We start from the raw sequence: 22600 nt of genomic DNA, 5'->3' as shown, positions 1-22600 counted from the left end.
TAAATTTATAAAATTAAAATTTAAAATCCAAATCAAGATAGAAAATTGAACAACTTAAGGATATATTTTCGGTGGCAGTGATATTAACTCGGGTGAATAATCTATTTCAAGCACTCGAATATGATAATTTCAGTGCATATGTTTTAATCGATAAATGTAGTGATTTAAAACATAAATGGTTTTGTTACTTAAAAATCGCCAGAAATCGATTTTATCAACTTAGATGTTTTTAATCGCTATAAAATATTTATTTTAAAATTGATACGAGAACAAGAGAAAAAAGTTCTCGGGCTTGAAATAAATGATATTTTGGGTTAAAAAAATAGTTTTCTAAATATTATATTTTAACAGATTTGGTCCAGTTTTTCTAACTACAGCAGAATTCCTTCCAGAAAGTGGGTGTCCTTTCAAAATTTAAATTGTTCGAGAAAAAAAGTTTGCCCCCTGCAATCACCGCAGTTAGTAACCTAAATTAGAATCTTTTACGACAATTTGTGCGTAACACCCCCAAAATCTAGAGTTAGGGACAAAAAACGTTTTTTTGGACCTTCACCCTTCGTCAAATTTTAGATTTCTTGACAGTTTTGGATAGAAGATATTCAGACATTTTCAACAATGTATAAAACATGTGGTTCGGTTACCTTGAATTTATGAGCTGACAAAGTTCAAAAATTCCATTATTTTCGTCATTTACAAAACTTCGACATCAAATTAAAGTACATTATGTATGTATATGTTTTCAAAACAACATGCTGTTTTGAAAATTTATTCTAAAATAATTTTTTGCCTGTAACTCCGGAATTTAAGCAACGTTTCATAATCAGTGCAATTAGCTTTACAAAACGTGATAGGGCTCCGTGCGTATATTTTGAGTGTAACACAGTGTAATTCGTCAAATTCCTCAAATAATATTTTCTTCTTTTTTCTGAATAGCCTTATAATGAGTTTCACCCGGAAAACTTTTCACGTGAAATATTTTTGTTCGCCTGGAATTTAAAAAGCTATCATGACTTTAGACTATATGAAGTAAGCATTTTCCACCGAATTGATTTCTTTTTTTGCCTTCAAAATCTAAGTTGAAAAAAAGAGCAATTTGCAACAAAAAAAAAAAAATTATTCAAAATAAGAGAAATTTTCGGAACGTGAACAATTTTTCGCATTTACAATAAAGGAAGAGCGAATTCCGGTTGGAATCTTGTTCACGTGGAGCTCATGATGGGGCAGATTATATTTTAAGAAAGAGAGCTAATTTTTTTTAGCGGCAACCTTATGAAAGCTTATTTTTAGGAAAGCAACCCTAGTAAAATGTTTTTTGTAATAACAATTTATTGTGAATTAGATGGAACATTGTAATAACTCAAAAACACCTCCCTGATTTATCAAGCTGACAAAAAACAAGGTAAAATAATAACAAAACAACGCTCCTTTTCGGACTACAAACCAAACTATAAAAGTAAACAATATGTTATTTCTCAAACACATTCCTTGTCCCATGTCTCTCGAGATAACTCAATCAATTTAGACACATTTTTTTCTATATACAACTTTCTACCGCATAAACATTATGTTTCTCATTTCCCTAATTCGTTGATGCGTATCGAGAACCCTATAGTCTGTCTGTCTATCTGTGTGTTACTGTTGGTTGTTCATGCACTAACCGCATGCATTCCTTTTGACACTATACCGCCTTTTCGATTTAAAGAAATATATATAAAAAAAAAATGGGATACTTTACCCCATGTCAATCGTTATCAACTAAACGATTGAAAATTAAAATGAAAAAAAAAAAAAAAACTTGTTGCTCAAGTTTTATTTTGAAAAACAAATTCATTATTCTCATTCTCATCATCAGAAGCAAAAAAAGAAGAAATCGAATTGAATTCTAATTTTGGAGGCGCACTCTCTCTCAATACTCTTGATGGCGTTTTATAATTTGTTTACATTCGAAAACCAACAAAAAAGACAAGTTTTATCTCTGTGAAATTGTAAATTGAAGTAAAAGTTCAAATTGCCTTTAATATACCACAGCAGCGCGGCGGCGGTTGAACGATTTTAGATCAAAAAGTTGAGTTTGTTTGTTGTTTTGTATAAAATTTTTGAGGGCAAAAAGGTAAATGACTCTTTCGGTTTTAGTTGGGTGTCATGTTAAACTTGAAAGTGATCACAGATTAAACCACTTATAATACTTATATGTTAGGTTAGGTATTCAAGGTTATGTTTAGGTATACGAACATTGTATCACTGTTTGTGTGTTTGTACTATTCTATTTGCTTTCAAATTGAATTTTTTGTGTTTTATTTTTTGTTTCTGGTATTTCATAAGGAATTTTTGTTTTGTTGATTTTATACGACAAAAATAAAACTGTTGAGCGACATTCAATGTAAATGAACTATACAGTTTCAATAGTAAATCATTTAAACAAAAAAGTTAACGAACAACAAAAAACAAAACACGTGTCTAATACTTCGTTAAAAAAATAGAAGCATTGAATAATTATATATAGAAGTGACACCGATAGTTTCTAGCGCTACACAATTTTATTTTTTTCGGCAATCAGATGTACTAAAAAATCCCCAGACAGAATGGGGCTTGTCTTAGAAAATTATTTTTCCAAAAATTTGTTTTTAAAAAGGAAATTTCACAAATACAAACGTAACAAAACAAATATCAAATAAAAATAAATTGTATCGACACGTCGACATCCTATAGTAGAAAAAAAAATAAGGAAATTTTACTCACACATAAAACAAAAAACAAATATCAAACAAAAATAAATCGTATCGACACATCGACATCCTATAAATGAAAAAATAAAATAAGGAAATTTTACTCATACATACAAAATTACACAAATATCAAACAAAAATATTGAAAAGTTAGTTGACATTATAAATGTATCCATAGTAACTCGAAACTAAAAGCAAGAAATTTTTTATTAACGACGAGAATTTGAACAAAATTAAATATTATTGTTGTATATCCTCACAGTACACATAATAAGGTAATATATTCCGAACGTTGTCAAAATTTGTTTGTCAAAAATGGGCACCAATCTGTCAGGTCGGCCTTTAATTTTTATATTTCAATCGCAGTAAACAGGAAATTTGTTTTTGTTTTAATTTATAAAATGTCATTTAAAAATATTATAAATTGAAAAATAACAAATTTTCTTCGTGTTTCATAGCGGAAAATGATAAATAATTGTTTAAAAATTAGTGGTGTGCGTGGTTTATCGGTTTTTGTGAGTTTTTCGTCGGTATTTTAAACAATTAAGAATTCGGTAGCTGACATTGGTCGCCAAAGTGTCATGTTTTGACAATCTGGCGACCAATGTCAGTTCGGAATATATTACCTTTTTATGTGTACTGTGGTATATCCTAGGCACGTTATAGCTTATAGGGCATGAAGGTTACCCTTGTTTCAATAGTCCTATTAGCGTAGGTGACAAGGTGATTGCTGTTTAATTTTGCTTTCTGAGTTCATATCCCCACAGAGATTGCTATTTTTTTATATTATATTTTGTTTTGGAATATTATGAAATGCGTAACAATTAGAGCCTTTTTTTGCTGAATCGAAACTTAAGCATTTAATTACAACATAAATCCTTATGTGACAGTTTACGCCGAAGTTAAAATAGAGCCTAAAAGTTTATGTTCAACATGAATTATTTAAGGTTCGTTTCAGCTAATGGCCCTTAAAGAAAAAAAGAAAAACGTTAAGAAAAACTCAACGTAATAATTTAAATGAGGTAAGAACTCAAACCAATAAGTCGTTTTGGCTCAAACTTTTTGTTTATTTTTGATTCCAAGGAGGGGAAATTGAAATTTTTTAACGGCACCAACTAGAGATGCTGCGAATAATGATTCGGTCGAATACCGAACATTCGACCACGCTTGTATGTACATTCACTTACTATTAGGCTATTATTACTATAATTCACCAAAGCTTATCATTAGTAAATTTGATTTTCTACGACCCTTACCAATAATCAAATTAAAGGTTCACTTAAATATTTAACTGAATTATACATATTTCTCTCAACCAATATAAACAATTTAATACTCAGATTAAAGGCTAAAGCTCGGCTAAATTTAATACTTGAGTTTCATAACCATAAAATTTAACCGAGCATTAGCTTTTAACCTGAGTTGTTTTTATACACTAGCCCAAAAAGTTTAAGGAACAAAGGAAAATTCGTGATAGCTCCAAAACAAGTACCAATTCGATTTGATTTTTTCTACTAAGATAGATTTTTAGAAAAAAAAATTTCAAAATCGTTGGAACCTTATAAATTAAAAAAAAAAATTCAAAAATAAAATTGGTATGCAATTTTGTAGAAATTACTAATCCAAAAACTATTATTTTCCCAAATTTTCTTTCTGTTTTATATCTAAACTATATAAATGCTTTTGTATAAAAAATTCGTTGAAATTAAATTGGTAGTTTGGCACGGTTCTACGGTAGGTTAATAATAATTTTAAAAAATGTCCATGATTGCCCAAAAACTATTATATAATTTTTTTAAACAAAATCACTGGTACCGTTTTCGAGAAAATTAAACATTTCCTAAATTAGTTTATGACAGGTATCGTTATTTTTGATAAAAAAAAAATTAGTTCTAAAAACCCCTATGGATATTCTGCAAAAAAATGCTACATACCAAGTTTGATGTTACTCGGTAGATCCATTTAGCTTTGGGAGGTGGCAAAGTACTACTAATAGTTAACTAGCGATTTTCAATGGAACGCACTTTCAACGAATTCAATACAAATCGTATCCACTCGGGAAGAAGAGCATGAGTAGGTAGATGATAGTACTAGATTAAACAAAAAATCTACTATTAGCAGACTACCACCTCCAGTGGAACAGGGCTAGGGGAGAGTGGGGCTAAATGTAACAGGGGTAAGAATTAACAGCTAAAAAAAGCGATGTTCTTTTCAATATTAAGAAACGCGTAAAGGAGAAAAATGCTCAATTTTTGCATATCTCCCGGCACATTTTTTTCAGATGAAGATTAGACGACAGGGTGAGAAGTTACACTAGTGGTGCCCAAAAAATGCATGTTTGTAACTTTTTTTTTTAATTTTATTTTTGGTCTACCTCTTTACCCGAAAAAGATAGAGTGCTAAGTGTTTTTTTTTGTTATATGCAACTGTGTTTTGGCTCAAATTGCGTGTATATGTTATGTCTATATCAGTTTCGCTTTTTTTTTAAATTGATTTTATGTGCCAAATTTCATGCTGGGGCTAGTTGTAACATTTTTCCGGGGCAAGTTGTACCATGTAAAAACCTACCTATACTGAAAAATTGTTTACCTAATATAATTAACAACCCTGAATATGAATGCTTGTAATTGAATTTGTATTTATTTTGAAATTGGAAACACATTTTTGAACCACCACTTGAATTCATAAAGCTTATAAAACAATTTATGAATTCGAATAACTTTTATTTAAGACTACTGTCAAATTTTCTCTGAAAATCTTGGATTTGCTCCATTTTTTACAAATTTGCACCAAAATTTCATGACTGAGGTTTGTTTTTATTGTTATTAATTAAAAATAAATAAATATAAACAAATAAAGGTATTTTTCTCTTATTTTTAGTTCTTGGTACAACCTACCCCGGTATGTGTTACACTTTACCCCGTATGTGGGGTAAGTTGAAACAACACGATTTTTTTTTTGGAAGCTTTATTTTTCAACATTACCGTTATGTTTTGCTAAATTTTTATGATGGATCTTGGAGCTAAAACATGGGTCTTTAATTTAAAAAAGGTCTGGTTGACCCACTTTCAAATTTGTAGGAGAACCATCGATTTTAGAAAAAAGTGTTACATTTGGCCCCACTCTCCCCTATAGTATTCCCATGTCTGATTGTTATCTCAACTTTTTTTTTGTACGAATGCATAGCTTGACTATATCATGACAAAATAAAAAGCATGTAAAATCTACATTCTTCTAGTTTTAGAATCTTAGAACCAAATATGTATTTTATTTCAAATGGTGAAATAGAAAAATCATTGGAACTATCCCAAAACCACATTTTCTTGCATTTGCGATCAAAATATGCCCTTTTACCTTTTGAGTTTATTTGAACATTTTATTTATAAATATCGTTTAAATTTTAGATAACAAAAATGTTTTAATTAAAAATAAAGAAAAGTATCCAAAAATGGTACGAAAAGATTTTTTTTTTCAAAATTTAACATTTTATAAAAACTGTTAATTTTTATTTGCAGTTGCAAATTCGAACAAAGCCGTATATCCAGAGTCCTTGTTCGCAAACATAAATCAGTTTAAGCAAATAAACGAGGTTGTTTCGTATTGTATTAAAATACTTTAAAATAATGTGAAATATGGCCATATTGTATGAACTTGATCCCTACCTACTCTTGCATTATGCGCTTTAAGAAAATAGTAAGTTATGCCACAGTGCATGTGGAAAACATTCAAACAATGTGAACTACAACTTTGGCCAAGATATTATTACAAAAAGCACCCTAATCAAAATTAAATAAACACTTCTATAACTGAAGAAAATCTTCTTCTTCTCGTTAATAAAAACAAAAAACAAAATCCTTCCAAACATACATAAGAATCAAACATTCAAAAATAAATATTCAATTCAAAATAATACAAAAATTTAAAATAAATTCAATTTCAATATTACAGAAACAAAAATAAACAAACACACTACTAGCACAAAACAAAACTAATACAAATATACACCAAATATAAATAATATTGTAAATGTGGTTACTTAGTAACCAAAAGTCCTTTTCAGGGATTTTTCGGCCATCGAATACACAATCCTAAAACGATTGTGGCGCCACTCCTCAAACGATTGTGGCTCCACCCCTCAAACATAGCGGACGTTTTTTCCGGTGTCACTTCTATATATAATTATTCAATGATAGAAGCTGCTTGTTATTTGTTCAGGTTTTAATTGCCTAGCTTTGAAGTTGTTTGCAATAGTCTATATTAAATACCAACAGGTATTAGACGAATAATTTTAGTTAAAAATTCAAAAAAAAAAAAAGTAATAATTAAAATTTAGATTTGACATTTACCTACTTTTAAAAGTTTAACCTATTTAAAAAAAATATTTTGTACATCCGGAACAATTTCAATACTTGTTTTTATAATAACCAGGCTTTATTCTTAAAGTTTCACGATAAGAGTATAAGCAAAGTAACTATAGCAAATTGCAAATAATTCGTTATGACAACTGTCTTACCAGCGGATTTCCAATACATATTTTGCTTTTTCTTAGCTTATTCTATAATAAAAAAGCATAATGTGAATTACAAAAAGCAAAAGATGAAACTGTATGAAAATCGGGTTAGTTGGTGATAGTGATAGTTGGTTCTTGGTTGTTGGTAGAGTGGGCTCCGTGAAGCCAGAACTGCGACCTCAAAATTTTTGAACCAAATTTGTCTAATTCGTTTGTCCACCGTTTGTCCATGTTTGTCCACCCAAAATTTTCGTTTGTCCACCCTTCAAAAAAATTTTAGAGCAAATTCTTTTTTTTTTATAGGAAGTCTGAAAAATGAAAAATCGTCTAAAACGGTCAAATTTTGAGATAGGCGTATAAAACCAACTGCAATCGTTTGTCCACCTCGAGTTCTATATACATACCAAATATTATCGTTTTTCCACCCCCCGTTTAGGAGCAATTTAAAAAACAAATTTTGCACTGAAAAATTAAAACTCCCCTAAAATCCCCAAAAATCAATTTTCATCAAAAATTCAAACTGCTGTCGTTTGTCCACCTCGAGTTCTTTACGTATACCAAAAATCATCGTTTGTCCACCCTCTGTTTAGGAGATATTCCAAAAAGAATTTTTTTATAGCAACTTAAAAAAAAGTACGCATACACCACAGTGTACCTCTACTGAAAATTAAAAAGTCCTCAAAAATTATTATTTTTCAAAAATTCAAACGGCAATCGTTTGTCCACCTCGAGAAATGTATACAAACAAAAAATCATCGTTTGTCCACCCTACGTTTAGGAGATATTCAAAAAACAAAATTTGTACTGAAAAATTCAAAGTCCCAAAAAATCTTCAAAAATTGACTTTTTTCAAAATTTCAAATTTCTGTCGTTTGTCCACCTCGAGTTCTACACGTATGCCAAAAATCGTCGTTTGTCCACCCTACGTTTAAAAGATATTCAAATAACAAATTTTGTACTGAAAATTTCAAAGTCCCATAAAATCTCCAAAATTTGACTTTTTTCAAAATTTCAAATTTCTGTCGTTTGTCCACCTCGAATTCTATACGTATACCAAAAATCGTCGTTTGTCCACCCTACGTTTAAAAGATATTCAAAAAACAAATTTTGTACTGAAAATTTCAAAGTCCCAAAATATCTCCAAAAATTGACTTTTTTCAAAATTTCAAATTTCTGTCGTTTGTCCACCTCGAGTTCTACACGTATGCCAAAAATCGTCGTTTGTCCACCCTACGTTTAAAAGATATTCAAAAAACAAATTTTGTACTGAAAATTTCAAAGTCAAAAAAAATCTCCAAAAATTGACTTTTTTCAAAATTTCAAATTTCTGTCGTTTGTCCACCTCGAGTTCTACACGTATGCCAAAAATCGTCGTTTGTCCACCCTACGTTTAAAAGATATTCAAAAAACAAATTTTCTACTGAAAATTTCAAAGTCCCAAAAAATCTCCAAAAATTGACTTTTTTCAAAATTTCAAATTTCTGTCGTTTGTCCACCTCGAGTTCTACACGTATGCCAAAAATCGTCGTTTGTCCACCCTACGTTTAAAAGATATCCAAAAAACAAATTTTGTACTGAAAATTTCAAAGTCCCAAAAAATCTCCAAAAATTGACTTTTTTCAAAATTTCAAATTTCTGTCGTTTGTCCACCTCGAGTTCTACACGTATGCCAAAAATCGTCGTTTGTCCACCCTACGTTTAAAAGATATTCAAAAAACAAATTTTGTACTGAAAATTTCAAAGTCCCAAAAAATCTCCAAAAATTGACTTTTTTCAAAATTTCAAATTTCTGTCGTTTGTCCACCTCGAGTTCTACACGTATGCCAAAAATCGTCGTTTGTCCACCCTACGTTTAAAAGATATTCAAAAAACAAACTTTGTACTGAAAATTTCAAAGTCCCAAAAAATCTCCAAAAATTGACTTTTTTCAAAATTTCAAATTTCTGTCGTTTGTCCACCTCGAGTTCTACACGTATGCCAAAAATCGTCGTTTGTCCACCCTACGTTTAAAAGATATCCAAAAAACAAATTTTGTACTGAAAATTTCAAAGTCCCAAAAAATCTCCAAAAATTGACTTTTTTCAAAATTTCAAATTTCTGTCGTTTGTCCACCTCGAGTTCTACACGTATGCCAAAAATCGTCGTTTGTCCACCCTACGTTTAAAAGATATCCAAAAAACAAAATTTGTACTGAAAAATTCAAAGTCCCAAAAAATCTTCAAAAATTGACTTTTTTCAAAAATTCAAACTGCTGTCGTTTGTCCACCTCGAGTTCTTTACGTATACCAAAAATCATCGTTTGTCCACCCTCTGTTTAAGAGATATTCCAAAAAGAATTTTTTTATAGCAACTTAAAAAAAAGTACGCATACACCACAGTGTACCTCTACTGAAAATTAAAAAGTCCTCAAAAATTACTTTTCTTCAAAAATTCAAACGGCAATCGTTTGCCCACCTCGAGAAATGGATACAAACAAAAAATCATCGTTTGTCCACCCTACGTTTAGGAGATATTCAAAAAACAAAATTTGTACTGAAAAATTCAAAGTCCCACAAAATCTCCAAAAATTGATTTTTTTCAAAATTTCAAATTTCTGTCGTTTGTCCACCTCGAGTTCTATACGTATACCAAAAAACGTATACCAAAAATCTAAGCGTAGGGTGGACAAACGACGATTTTTGGTATACGTGTAGAACTCGAGGTGGACAAACGACAGAAATTTGAAATTTTGAAAAAAGTCAATTTTTGGAGATTTTTTGGGACTTTGAAATTTTCAGTACAAAATTTGTTTTTTGGATATCTTTTAAACGTAGGGTGGACAAACGACGATTTTTGGCATACGTGTAGAACTCGAGGTGGACAAACGACAGAAATTTGAAATTTTGAAAAAAGTCAATTTTTGGAGATTTTTTGGGACTTTGAAATTTTCAGTACAAAATTTGTTTTTTGGATATCTTTTAAACGTAGGGTGGACAAACGACGATTTTTGGCATACGTGTAGAACTCGAGGTGGACAAACGACAGAAATTTGAAATTTTGAAAAAAGTCAATTTTTGGAGATTTTTTGGGACTTTGAAATTTTCAGTAGAAAATTTGTTTTTTGAATATCTTTTAAACGTAGGGTGGACAAACGACGATTTTTGGCATACGTGTAGAACTCGAGGTGGACAAACGACAGAAATTTGAAATTTTGAAAAAAGTCAATTTTTGGAGATTTTTTTTGACTTTGAAATTTTCAGTACAAAATTTGTTTTTTGAATATCTTTTAAACGTAGGGTGGACAAACGACGATTTTTGGCATACGTGTAGAACTCGAGGTGGACAAACGACAGAAATTTGAAATTTTGAAAAAAGTCAATTTTTGGAGATTTTTTGGGACTTTGAAATTTTCAGTACAAAATTTGTTTTTTGAATATCTTTTAAACGTAGGGTGGACAAACGACGATTTTTGGTATACGTATAGAATTCGAGGTGGACAAACGACAGAAATTTGAAATTTTGAAAAAAGTCAAATTTTGGAGATTTTATGGGACTTTGAAATTTTCAGTACAAAATTTGTTATTTGAATATCTTTTAAACGTAGGGTGGACAAACGACGATTTTTGGCATACGTGTAGAACTCGAGGTGGACAAACGACAGAAATTTGAAATTTTGAAAAAAGTCAATTTTTGAAGATTTTTTGGGACTTTGAATTTTTCAGTACAAATTTTGTTTTTTGAATATCTCCTAAACGTAGGGTGGACAAACGATGATTTTTTGTTTGTATACATTTCTCGAGGTGGACAAACGATTGCCTTTTGAATTTTTGAAAAATAATAATTTTTGAGGACTTTTTAATTTTCAGTAGAGGTACACTGTGGTGTATGCGTACTTTTTTTTAAGTTGCTATAAAAAAATTCTTTTTGGAATATCTCTTAAACAGAGGGTGGACAAACGATGATTTTTGGTATACGTAAAGAACTCGAGGTGGACAAACGACAGCAGTTTGAATTTTTGATGAAAATTGATTTTTGGGGATTTTAGGGGAGTTTTAATTTTTCAGTGCAAAATTTGTTTTTTAAATTGCTCCTAAACGGGGGGTGGAAAAACGATAATATTTGGTATGTATATAGAACTCGAGGTGGACAAACGATTGCAGTTGGTTTTATACACCTATCTCAAAATTTGACCGTTTTAGACGATTTTTCATTTTTCAGACTTCCTATAAAAAAAAAGAATTTGCTCTAAATTTTTTTTGAAGGGTGGACAAACGAAAATTTTGGGTGGACAAACATGGACAAACGGTGGACAAACGAATTAGACAAATTTGGTTCAAAAATTTTGAGATCGCAGTTCTGGCTTCACGGAGCCGGTAGAGTGGGTAGGTTGTTTAGATGAAACAGTCTTCGCTGCGCTATATTGTACACTCTGAGTTCGTGATATAGGTACACTTGAAATGTTTGTTAATGGTGTAGATAGGCTGTTTGCATAGTATACTCCGAACAGACGACATGAGAATATAAAGCAGTTGTCCTGTAATTGTCACGAATAGACAAAGCTTACATTGTAATTGGTTTTATTAAGCGATGCGATGGTAAAAAAGAATTTTCCGATCCTTACGTCACCAAATCCCATTATCAGACTACAGACCACTCCTTGAATTCAAACTGCAGGTCTGTAGCCTCTATTATCTAATACATATTGAATGTATTGAAGTTGTCCAACGAAGATTCATACGCTTCGCCTTACTTCAATCCATTCAACCCCACGATGATCGTTTTGAATTGTGAAATTTAATTTATCACTGAGGGAAAAAAACAAGTTAAAATCAACACAAACCACGTTGATTCAACTATTTTTCGGAATGATTTTGCGTTGAAGACGAAAATTTTAAAATCAAAGTAGAACATCGTTATTTTAAAGTGTTTTACCGTTATAAAACATCTTTAAATCAAAGTTGTTTCAACTTTAAAAAAAGCATCAGTTTATTAAAAAAAATAGAAAAAATGGGCAGCCGCTGGAGATCGAACCTACAACTCTTGGGTTACTAGGCAAATGCTTTACCAACGTGCTATCTCACTGTTGAAAATTAGAGTGATTAAATGCAACAAAAGCTGAATCCGACAAAAATAAAAAAAAATTCTTACGTTGTTTCAATTTTATTTTGAAGAAGTTTCATGTTAATTTTTTTTAACATTAAATCAACGTTGAACATTTTACATTTTACGTTGCGTTTTTTTCCCTCAGTGTATAGTGTCAATGCCTTTTCTCTTTTGATCAATTGCTAAATTAGAAACAAAAAAAAAAGTGATTAACCAAGCTGTAAAAAGCTATCATTCTTGTCTTAAATAAATTTCACAGATCAAAATGTTAATATTTGAAAAGTCAATTCTTATCAGCTGACCCTTATCAATTATCGTTATTCTTGAAAATATAAAGTATACAAAAATTTATTTTTACAATAATTACAAAACTAATTCTGCTGTTTAAATAATTTTACTCATGAAATATAACAATTCAATTTCAAACAAATGTTAACTCTCACAAAATAACAAAGTTGTACTCGTATATAATGAAAATGCAACAATTTTATTTATCTAACTTTAATTAAAAGTCATTGTCATTTTCCATACTCTTAACAATTATAATTGGATCTTATCAAATAAACAAAAAAAAACAAAGCCCTTTATCTTCAAAACATGCAACCATTAGATATAAAAAATTTCACATTTTAAACCCAATTCAAATAAATTTGTTATTTGTCTTTTCTAGCCATAATAGAATGTCAAGTTTTTTTTAGGTATATTTTTATATGATCACTTAACAGTAAGTACAAGTACACTGAGTTATCATTATCTTTACGTCTATTCACGTTGTTTTATCTAAAAAAAAATAACATTTGTACTCGCATTATGAAACCAAGTACTAAAAAAAAAAACGTAAACTGTGAGTTAAATAATAATAAAAATCTACAACAGCTTGATAAAAACAAAACAAAAAAAAAGAAGAAATTACTTTCATATCATGAAATCTGGTTTATTTACTTTTTTTTGTATTGTTGTTGTTTTGACAAGTACGAGGACGTTTTTGCTGTTATCTAACGGAAAATTATACAAAAAAAAGAAAAATAAATAACTACGTGGCGTTTAGTTCAAACTATTTGCATTACGTATACAAACCGTTTACATTTTATTGACAACATTAAGAGTGCCAATAGTTTCTGTTTTCGTATGCGGAATGCAAACTCCATAAGTAAATGGTTTGTTCCTCGGTCTTCTCTTAGCTAATATGGAATTCCAAGTGTGCATCCACAGCGTAAATAGGAATTAAATAGTTAAAAGAAAAACGAAAAAAAATAACATTTTTCTTTGGATAAATAGAGTTAGTTGGTGGTGGTGGTGGTCATTAGTTAAGTTGTTGTTGGTTTTAAATTTAGCTATGCAAATTGACAGAAATTAAAAATAAATAAAAAAAAACTCCATCACACTTTAGAAGGAAAGTGAAAGTAGTTTTAAAAATGACACTTTTTTAACTAGTTTCAAGAAAGTCAAGATATGTAATAAAATAACCTAGTTTTTTTGAGCAAATACATAATTAAGGCTAATTTGCATATTCAGTTACCAGCAAAGTTAGAAGAAGTTGAGAGTTAAAACTCCCTCACTTACTTCTATAATTAGATATTTAATTCGATTTTCGTCAAGTTTCGAAAAAAAAACAGTATGTATTTAATTTTTAAGTGCAATCTGTACCAACCCCAAATTTGTTTCCCATATGATAGAAATATGGTCAAACAGTTAAAATTTCATTTTTAACACCACTTTGTGTCCATTATCTTCGATTTTAGTATAATACAAAGAATTTGCATAAATTCAATTTAATATAACTTAATTAATTAAGTTGTGTAAATTTGCTGTAAAAGAACAAAAATTGTCAAACTTATTTATTTTAAAAAATAAGCACTGATATTATTAGTTTGCTCTCATTTCCTCTTCGAAATCATTAAAATTAATTCTTAAAACGAAAAGGGTTTTTGTATAAGTTACTGCCATTTTTTATTGCTAAACATCGGTAACTTACTACATTTTTCCAACCAAATGTCCGGTTGTGCTTACTCAACGGACAAGTTATTTGGTGTACGATTGTACAGATAAAATCAAATTCTTTTGAGTTTATTTGAACATTTTATTGATAAATATCGTTTAAATTTAAGATAAACCAAGAAAAAACAAAAAAAAATTCAAAATTAGGAAAAACATCCAAAAATGGTATAAAAAGCCTTTTTTCAAAATTTAACTTTTTTGAAAACTTTTAATTTTTCCTTGGTTTATCTTAAATTTAAACGATATTTATCAATAAAATGTTCAAATAAACTCAAAAGAATTTGATTTTGCTCATAAAAAAGTTCAAAGAAGTAAGTCATTGAGACCTGCAGAAATATGGTGTTTTACTTCATCTCAAAAATTCAAACCCTCACAACAGAAAAACTGCTTGATGAATAAGTCTGAAACTTTGCATATTAATTTCAGGTATATTAAGCTTCAATAATTAAGCCTCTGTTCAATCTTATCACCCACAGAAATTAAATAGCGGTAAATAATCTAAAAAACCGTAAAAATGCCTATTTTGATAGCTTTTCTAAATTGATCTAAAAAATAAGAAAACAATTTGTTTAACAAAGCAAACTTAATTTATTTGTAGAAAATTGAATGAAGTTTTTAAATGTGTCCTTGAATATTCTGTACAGCAGGCATGTCAAACTCAATGGCTTTCGCGGGCCAAAATAACAGGGTATAAATTTCTATGGGCCGCAAAAAAAAGAAAGAATTAGAATTTTTATGAAACAGATTTATTTTTATAAAAGAACAATTATGTAGTAATATTAATGTTTTCTGCCTGACACTTGGCATTTCTTTTCTGCTACCATCTTCTCTACTTGTGGGGAAAATTTATTAGAAGTTATTACTTTTAAAACACCCCAGGTTTAGATCTGTAATTCTGGATCTAACAGGTGACTTAATTCCATTCATTAGTGAAAACAGCTGCTCGCATCGAAAAGTGCTTCTAAATATACAAATTATTTCATATGCCAATTTTCGAGTGTTCTCCAATCTGATTGGTAGATACTTTTATAATAATTTTTATCAAAAAAACTAAACCGACTTCCATAGTTCAAAACTGGGTTTTATGGTTTTTCTCATAGTTTCCATAGCCATAACTGGACAAAATTTAAATGGAACCACACTGCAGGGCCTAGCTTTCCAATACAAAAAGAATTATCAAAATTGGTTAACTCAGTCCAAAGTTAAGAGGTAACAAGCATAAATAAAAATTAAAGGCGAATTGAATACCTCCTCCTTTTTGGAAGTTGGTAAAAATTCAGGCATCCCAAATTCATCGATTTTAGATCTTAAAACGGAGTCACACTGGATTTCGATTACCTCCATTTGCAAATGATTAGGTACTAACTCTATATTTATAAATCCGTCTCAAAAAAGAGATTTAAAAAGCGAATTTTTTTCATTGGAATTCATTTCAGAAAAAGAAGCGACAATAAGTCGATTGCAGATCGAATTTTTGGATGTTTGGAATTCGACATAAATCATTTTTTACAAATAAATAAATTAAGAGCTTTTTCCCAAAAATTAAGCTTGGGCCGCACAAATATAGAATGTGGGCCGCATGCGGCCCGCGGGCCGCAAGTTTGACATGCCTGCTGTACAGTGATCCGTTGTTGAGATATTGATAGTCAAAGTCAAAAGTATGGTTTTTGGTTTGATGACTTATATTGCAGTTAAAAAAAATCGTAGAAGTTTGAAACAAAATGAATCTTAAAGCCAAATAAATAGCCTTTTTAAAAATAATAATCATTTTTTCAGAAAAAATTTTCCCACTTTCTTAAGAGAAAAGTAAAAACAAACAAAAATTGGAAAATTTTTCTTTTTTAACATTTTCAACGATTTAGCTATTTTACCGTTAGAAAGAAAATATTTTAACATTTAATCCTAAAACTAGAAGAATAGAGCTTTTACACGCTTTTTATTTTGTCATGATGCGATCATTTTTTACTGAGATACAGCCTATCGAATATCACTAAAAAAATCACGATTTTTTTTTTGTTCCCTTAATTTTTTGGGCTAGTGTATGTTAAAATCTTATTTAAAAAAAAAAAATACTGTCATGCAATCTTACTAAAACCTTGAACGTCAAAATTCTGTCAGCAATATTTTCTTTCATGAAATTTAATGAAGATATTTGCTTTAAGATTAAAATCATTTATAAGCTATGAAATTGCAAATATTTTGTTTGATTCAAGTTATTTAAACAATAAAGTGACTTTTTTTTTTAAGTCATAAAAGAATATTCAGGTTGCTAGGTGTTTATTTACTTTTGATTGAATAAAATGTTAAACAAAAAGTTCCACCTCATTCAAAGATACAGAAAAAAGACTTAAAAATGTTTATATTCATACCTTCAAAAAAAATTGCAAAAAAAAAAGAAAACAAAAGCCAGTTCAAACAAAAGACAACAATCTTTTGTCAAAAAATAAAATAAGATACAGTAAAATATGTACATAAAAGAAATAGATTTAAAAAAAAGGAAGTAAAACAAAAAAAATATATATAACAGAAACAAATTCTTGGAAGAATATTCATTCAAAACAAGAACATGAGAATGACGGCTGGCTGTTAAGTCCGACCGTGTCGCGTCGTCGTTTAATTGTTGAATGATTTCACCCCTTTGACCCTCACACAAGACAAGACTCATGTTGATTGATTGCGTGAAACAATCACGCATTCAAAAACAATAATAACAATTTATTTCGAACTAAATTAAACAACAAAAATATTATGCTCTTGTGCATAAAATTAAATCAAAATAGACAAAATGACATTCAAAAAAAGTCAAAAATAAACCAGAAACCAGTAAATGTGTAGGTTTTTATTATTTTTGTTTCTTTTTTTTTTGCATCTTTTGTAGACTTCAAGTCGAATTCAAGATGATGTCAGAAAGTATATTTTGCAAAGTGAGGTCGTATCTTGTCACCTTTGATTTGGTTGTTTCACATGTTGTCTTGTTTTGTTCTTGTGTGAATGTAGATATTATTTGTCTACCTACAGATTGTTTACAGTTTACTTTTGCCAACACTATTCTCATAAAATTCCATTTTTATCTATTCAGCAAATAGGTAGATGCTGTTAACAAAACCACAAACAATAAAGAAAACAAATTTGCGAAATGAGGATAGTCAGAGACTGAAACATGTCTCTTGGACAAAGGGTTACCAGGATTGAATGTTATATACCAATTAAAACCGAAGTCTGGCTTTTAAGTGCGAACATACCATAAAATTAACATAAATCCATTAATATTTTTTATACCAGGAGGAAGTCAAATTATAGCCCACTGCTTTTCATTTTTTTTATTTATTGATTTCTGCAAATTCGATTTAGAAACCACGTAAAAAAAATCATTTGGCAACACTATAATCTTGTTCATTCAAGGTGTGTCCAATAAAAATATTATTAACTCTATTCCACTATGCAAAATACAACCAACACACACACATACTACTACTACAATACAACTCCATTTGCCAGGTTATTCCATTGAAACTAGAAATACTAGATTTATGCACATTTTTTGCACGCTGGGAATTTGTTTGAAGTCAGTGGGGTATGCGGGGATGAGGATGGAAATGTGGGGAAAGTCCAGGTCCAAGGTAAGTAAAAAATAAACAGGAATATCCTGGAATTTATGCTCAGTATATTTTTTTTTTTTCTATGCATTTATTTTTGGAATAGTTATTTGTAAAATGGAAAGCATAATTTTTTTAAGGTGGGATTTTTCAAAGTGGGATAATTTATGGAAAGTTAGAGTGAAGGAGGTAGAGAGAAAAACAAATGGAAACAGTGTTGCTGCTTTGATTAAATATATTTATGTTATTGTTTTTATTTTTCATTAATATTTGAGCGCCATAAAGTATCAAGCAGGTGATCTCATTCGAACGCAACCACTATGCAGTTTCAGGATTCTGAGATATAAAGTCCCATAGGTATCCATGTAACAGATATTAAAAACAATTTTATTATTTTTTTTTTTTGTAAACAGATTTTGGTAAGGTTTAAAAGGTCTGTTTTCCAAATATAAATTGATAAGATATTAATTTTTCTGTGTGACCCTGCTATTCAACGAAGAATCGAGTTACATAGATGGACCACAGTAATGTTGACCTTTTAAAGTTATTAGTGATATTTGCTGTGGAGTTTTCTGAACCCACATCAATATGAAATTATACTTCACTTACCCATTTACCAATGTACGTTTTTCGCGGTGTTAAAATTAATTGGCGTATGTACATTTTTAACCCTAGAAAGATAACCTACGCCGATGCTTGCTTATCCCAACATTTCTGTCTGCAATTATTTGTTTATACTTCATTTGTTCTGTTATCCAATAAAAGAAAAGCTAGTTTTTTTTTTATTTTGAATGAATAAATCATAAAAAAACACAAAAACTTTATCTTCAGAGAATTAATTTCTAATATAAGGTTTTGTCCTTTTTTAACTGAAATTAAATAAACATTTTGAGTGTGCATCGAAGGAAAACTTATATTTTATCTCTCAACAGGAATTAGGTTTGAAAAAAGTTGAAAAAGTAGAAATATTTCTGTGACAGGCAGTACCCAAACAGACCTACTATTGAGGTGAAAAGAGAAATTTTCAGCTGTCAAAAATTAATTTATCCTGCTTTGGCAGCATCTTAAATTTTTATTTTCAGAGGACAATTTTTGGACAAACAGTTTTGTGCTTTTTTTCAATAAATGATCAAGAACTGAAAATAAAGAAAGTAAATTCACAGTTTAAAAAAAAAACTATTTATCCCAGTGAATTGGAATAGTACATTTTTGACATGACTAAATATTTTTTTTTTTAAGCTGTAAAGCAATCAATTGTTTCAAAAACGTTAATATATATTTACAGTTTATAAAACTTTCAAAACGCGTTGTCTTGTGAGTTTTATTTTTGGTAAACATTCACAAACATTTTTTTTAACATCAATAAAGTTAAATTTATTAAGAAATATTAGTTTTCCTCAAATGAACACCCTCAATTTTCTTTCTTTATTTGCATTTAAAAAATCACAAAACCTTCTATCAAAAATGTATCCTCTGAAAATAAAAATTTTCGACACCTGGAAATTTAACTTTTCACCTCAATTGTGTCAAAAAATTTATCCTCGACTATACCTATATTTTTTTTTATTTTACCAAAGGCTAGGGGCATACATGCGATTTTGGTAGTGCGACTATTCAGTCGCAAAAAGCATCACAAAGATTTTCATGCCTATGAATTGAACACAAATGATGCTTCCAAAAAATAGGTAGCATCGATTAAAAATTGTTCCCACAATCGTTCAAATCCTTGTGATCCAATTTTGCGATTGAATAGTTGCGCCACTAAAATAGGGATGTAAGCAGATCTGTCAAATCTAAATCTGACAGCTCCCACTTTGATGAACATGACAAATACAAATTTAAAAATTTAATAAATAACGGGTTTTAAGTTAATTTCATATGAATTTAGCTAAATTTTTGCTGACTGTTTGAAGAATCTTGTTAAATATTTGTTAAAAAAAAAAAACATAACTTTATAGCACAGTACACATACATTGTGTATTGTGACTTTATAGTTCCCAAAAATGTTTTCTAATAGAAAAACAAATGTCTTTGTTCATCAGAGTGGACAGTTTGACGTTTCAGCACTTTTTGCAATACTTATTTTGACAAAAATATAAATTGTGTACAAACAAAATATTTAGTAGGTAGGTACACCATAATCTGGAAATTTAATAGGTACAGGAAATTTTATTGATGTTGTTTTCATTTTTCCTTCTTTTCTCATCACAACCAACTAATTAGATCCTCAAAACATTTAAAGCATTGGTTGAGATTCCTGTCATTGAATGTGAATATTTTTGTTGCTACTAATTTCATTTTTCCCCGCCAGAGATCTAATTTTGATCTAGCTGTCAATAACATTCTCATCAACAAAAAAAAAAATCACTCACGGCAACACTGATTGGCGGTGATTTGAAATTGGAATTGGAAAATGGAAAACAAATTGTTGGAAGTCGAGAGAATATTTTTGTTGTTTTTGTTTTTTCCTGACAGTACACCTTATTGGAATATGGAAAGAGAAATGCCACTCACAAAAAAAAAATAAAACATGGAATCAAGTTGAGGTAGCAGCGCCCTTTTGTGTCCTTTTTTTCACACAAACACAAATAAAACCAAAAACAACCAAAAAATGCATCAACACAAATTTATTTAATTTTTAGTATTTTGTTTTAATTCCTAACAAAACTCACCTTAAATCATTCCAATTACAAAATAATTTGTTTTAATAATCCTCTCACAACTCAATGCAGCAATGAATTAAAAAAAAAAAAAAACAACAACAATGCGCCGACGAATACAGAGCGAATTGAAAAAAAATCCAAGCGCCACTCCTTTTTCCTTCTTTTTCCCGTGTATAGTATTTTGTATCCAGGGATTTTTGTATTATCCTAGTTTTGGAGCAGAAACAGCATTTAAAAAAAATGCACTGAAGTCACTTGAAACACAAAAAAAAAACTAATTAATATTTATCAATTAATTTATGGGGCTTTTTTGTCTGCCTTTTAGGTATTTTTTGTTGCTTTTGTTGAAGTTAAACTTGTTTTCTTTGTTTTAACTTTCTATTTCGATTTTTATTCAAATTTTTTGTGTGTTACTTGGCACAAAAAAAAAAACATTCAGAATAACAATTTGGATAAATTATTTCTTTTTTCACTTGTTTTTTTCCACTGAAAACGCGACGAATGAGAATAATGCAAAAAAATAATAACCAACGAAGATGCAGAGCAGAGAATAATGCAGAAATATGCTTTTTTATTTCGTGTACAACAAATCGACAATATTGAAGAAAAATCAGAAAAAACAAAACACCAAGAATTTTTGAGAAATAAGAAGAAACATCGACACAAAAAAACGACGAGTGAATACGAGTGTGGGAGGGAAAGAAGAAGAATGAAGAAAAAATTTACAATTTTCACTTTGATTTGGATTTGGATGTTTTCTTCGATTTTTCACTTCATTCGAATGGATTCTGCTGTAATTTTTGTTTAGATTTTTTTGAAATTCTGTAAATTCAATTGGAATTTCTGTTCACACACAAACACTTCTTTAATTTTTTCTCTGTGGGTTTTGTGTGTTGAAAGATTATTCACACTTTTTGCTTTGCAGAATGTGAAAGATGGAGAAGAAGACAGTACAAAAAAAAACTGTATTCCGCGGAATCTAGGACGAATTTGAAGTTACGTCTTTCACTGTGCTCGTGTCAGCCATTACTACACTAGAAAATCCCATTCGACCTCGGTGGATTGGAAATATCCATTGGAAATTTGTGAATGTTTTTTGCTTGGGGAAGTTTTCTTTCCTTTTCATATTTTGTTTCGTGCACTGGAAAATACAGAGAATGATATGGAAATGAAATGGGATATTTATCATGTTTTGGATTTTTTTTTTGCTAGGTAGGGTACTTTTTATAGGGTATTTTATTTTGACAGTTTTCTTTTGAGAGGGTATTCACTGGGGTAGGGAATTTATTTTTGGTGAATTTGATTTTTTTTTTAGTTTGACTTAAATAAAAAATGAAATGTTAGTGTTTTATTTGCTGAGAAAAATGGGTAGGTATTTATATTTTGAATTTTGTCTATACAAAAGTGAATTATTGTTGTTGACTTCATGGTTATTTCAAACATCTTTGGCGTAGAGAGACAAATAATAAGAACAGAACTATGCAAAAAATAACCCGACAAACAATTTTTGTTCTATAAAGCTTTACAGAGATGCAATTGTTGCTTCTGTAAAGCATTATAGAAGCAAAATTGTTAGTAGGGAAAGCCTAGTAAGTAGATCGCGTTATATATGAACAGGAATTTTTATAGTTATACTCCCTTTCTAGAATTTGATAACTTATAACTACTTCTTGATATCTTTAATAACACCGTTCCATTGGAGGTGGTAGGCGACATGTTGACAAGGCAACCGACGTGTCTAAATAGCGAAACGGTGGGGTATTTGGAAATGACCCACGTGGGGCATTTGAAATGACCCACGTGGGGCATTTGAAATGACCCACGTGGGGCATTTGGAAATGACCCACGTGCACAGAGAAAAAATAAGGCAGGGATGACTATGCTTCTGGTATATTTAACTTTATTTCTGGTATATTCAACTTTATTCTGATTAAATATACTAGAAGTAAAGTTATCCCTGGCGTTATGTTTTCTCCGTGTGGGGCGGTGGCATATCGAAAAGGCGACAAGGCGACAAGGTGACAT

General features: G+C 30.0%; 1 protein-coding gene across 5 annotated transcripts in view; it reads right to left on the bottom strand.

The window, feature by feature from the left end:
- LOC129912144 (serine-rich adhesin for platelets) overlaps positions 1 to 21624 on the bottom strand; it is a 138139-nt gene extending 116515 nt beyond the window's left edge. For all 5 annotated transcript variants that reach the window (XM_055990269.1, XM_055990271.1, XM_055990270.1 and 2 more), the window contains exon 1: positions 20585 to 21624. The gene's annotated coding sequence lies outside the window, so the exon portion shown is untranslated. The remainder of the gene's footprint in view (positions 1 to 20584) is intronic.
- Between the last annotated feature and the right edge of the window lie 976 nt (positions 21625 to 22600).

This window comes from Episyrphus balteatus, chromosome 2, assembly GCF_945859705.1.
Source record: "Episyrphus balteatus chromosome 2, idEpiBalt1.1, whole genome shotgun sequence".
Lineage (NCBI taxonomy): Eukaryota > Metazoa > Arthropoda > Insecta > Diptera > Syrphidae > Episyrphus > Episyrphus balteatus.
The sequence above is the reverse complement of the archived record's forward strand: the minus strand, read 5'-3'. Positions and strand labels throughout refer to the sequence as shown.